Genomic DNA, 2,356 nt, shown 5'->3' on the forward strand with positions numbered 1-2,356 from the left:
ATGGGCTACAGGGGCTCGAACCTGGGTCAATCCTGAATCAGCAGCATGCAAGTCAAATGCCCTACCACTGTGCTATCGCTTTGGCCCTTCATGCAAGTTCTTTTAAATATAAAACTGTGATAGTGGCTTTAAGAAACAATCTGTGGAAAGACTTGCTCTCTTGCATGCTCTCTTGCATATGTGGCTGATTTTCTAGTTGATTCCACTGATGGTCTCAAAGAATTGAGCTGCATGCAGAAGCAACAAAGTCTGCAAACATCAATTATGGCAGATCAAAGTGTGCTTTCTAGGAGCAGGCTCTTGACTATCTAGTCCTGCAAGATAAAGGCTTCTTTCTCTTGCCTTGTTGGATTTTGACCAGCCAATTATAAAAGCCCAGTGGAGAGAAGGGCTTGCTTATTTAAGAGACACACCAAAAGGCAGCAGAGCCCTTCCTAGCTGAGACTCTCACTTGAGCACAAAAAATTCTGGGGACAGGTGGCTCCTGACTAGAAGATGAAACTGTGTTCTTCAAGATAGGCAGCATTTATATCTGAATGAACAGAAAGAGACAAGGCATTTATCTCTGGTAGGGCTCATAGTGATTCCCAGCATGCTGGTGGAACAAAAACTGTTTGGATTTTGAGGCTAGAGGCAAAAAAAAAAAAAAAAAAAAAAAAAAAAAAAAAAAAAAAGTCTTCTAAGTTAGAAGGACACACAAATCAAAAGTATTATCTTTTTTTTTCAGATCAGTTTAAGAAGGAGGCCTGTATTCTCTCAGATGAACTGGCCTTTCTCCCAGCAGTAAAAAGAGAGAAATTTAGATGCTTAGTTAGAGGCCAGATAGAGCTTCTCAGAGTCAAAAGGTCCTCCTATTTTATTGATAACTTAAAAAAAAAAAAAAAGCCTCAGCAGAATGAACTTCTGGCCAAGTTTTATTCTAGCACACCTTGCTTGCCCACCCCCTCCTTCCCAAATCTCGTTCAGTCACTAACTGAAGAAAAGGCATCAGAAAAAAAGAAATAGGAATTATATCAATGAGAAGTGAAACTTTTTTCCCCTAAAAATAAAGGGCCATTAAATATAAGATATAAGGACCAGTCACCTTTTCATTAACCTCTCAAAATGAATCTATTTCACGACAGGCTTAAAAATGTTTTCTCTCTGAAAACTACCAGGCAGTCTTAACAGTTAATTGTTATTCTTATCAAAGAATGACCCACATTAACATTTTGCTTGAGGTCATTAGCATATTCATAATACAGGGAATGGAATTGTGCATTCTTCTCTCTGCTCTTTGTTAATAAGGCAAGATGTGAGAGGAAAAAAATGCATAGAATGGACCCATATTTCAGACTTATCTACACAGATTGGAAAGTCTAGACATATCCAGGCCTTGAACTGGCAAGTGATTGTATTTTGAGAACATTTAAATCCAAGAGGGTTTGGGGTCATAACTCTTTTTCTTGATATAAACAGTGTTAAAATAGTTAATAAAGATCTCTGGCTGAAGATAGAGGTCACAGCATAAATTCTTCATTGAGGTACAAGAAGATGAAATATTGGAATAGGACATTCTCTTTGATTATTCCATGAGATTGTTTTTTTCCTTGACAACATGGTAGACATTTTTTAAATATGGAATGTTTTACGAATTTGCATGTCATCCTGAGCAGGGGCCACACTAATCTTCTCTGTATCATTCCAATTTTAGTATATGTGCTGCCAAAGCAAGCACTGGTAGGTATTCTAATAAAGGGAAGCTGAAGAAGGGGCATGTGTGATGTTTTAATAGACATTTTAAAAAGAAGGTTGAGTGATTGGCCCATGTCAATATTCAAATCTTATATTAACTGAGAAGTTTGGGTTTCACTATAGCTCCTGGACCAATAGAGACACATGGCAGTGGGGTCAAGAAAGAGTTCTCAGAGGCTAGAGGGATAGGACAGTGGGTAGAGTGGCTGCCTGGCACAAGGCTGACCTGGGTTCAATCCCAGCATCCCATATGGTCCACTGAGTACCACCAGGAGTTATTTCTGAAGGCAGATCTAGAAGTAAGCCCTAAGCATCATTGGTGTGGCCCCAAAAACAAAAACTAAAGAAAGAACTTTATTGGCAGCAAGCTGGCAGATTGAAAATGATAAGACACATGTTTTTTAAAGTAGCTGTATGTCTGCATGATCCCAGGAACACAGAGAAGAGAACACAGAGAAAGTTAATACTAGGAAGGCTGGTGGGTCCCAAGATGATCAGTCAATTTACTCATAAGCTGATCTCCTGAAGAAGTAACACATTTGATAAGGCTGCAAATCAAGATTTCACGATGAAGGCATTTGTCTTCATTAGAAAAAGATAAGCAGGACATTCTCAATATTTT

At 38.6% G+C, this 2,356-nt stretch overlaps 1 non-coding gene across 1 annotated transcript; it reads right to left on the minus strand.

Annotated features, from left to right (window-relative positions):
• Nucleotides 1-1,611: 1,611 nt before the first annotated feature.
• Nucleotides 1,612-1,717, minus strand: LOC126004771 (U6 spliceosomal RNA). Its single transcript, XR_007494027.1, has one exon. It is a non-coding gene; the product is annotated as a U6 spliceosomal RNA (small nuclear RNA).
• Between the last annotated feature and the right edge of the window lie 639 nt (nt 1,718-2,356).

Source organism: Suncus etruscus, chromosome 3, assembly GCF_024139225.1.
Source record: "Suncus etruscus isolate mSunEtr1 chromosome 3, mSunEtr1.pri.cur, whole genome shotgun sequence".
In the NCBI taxonomy this organism is placed as follows: domain Eukaryota; kingdom Metazoa; phylum Chordata; class Mammalia; order Eulipotyphla; family Soricidae; genus Suncus; species Suncus etruscus.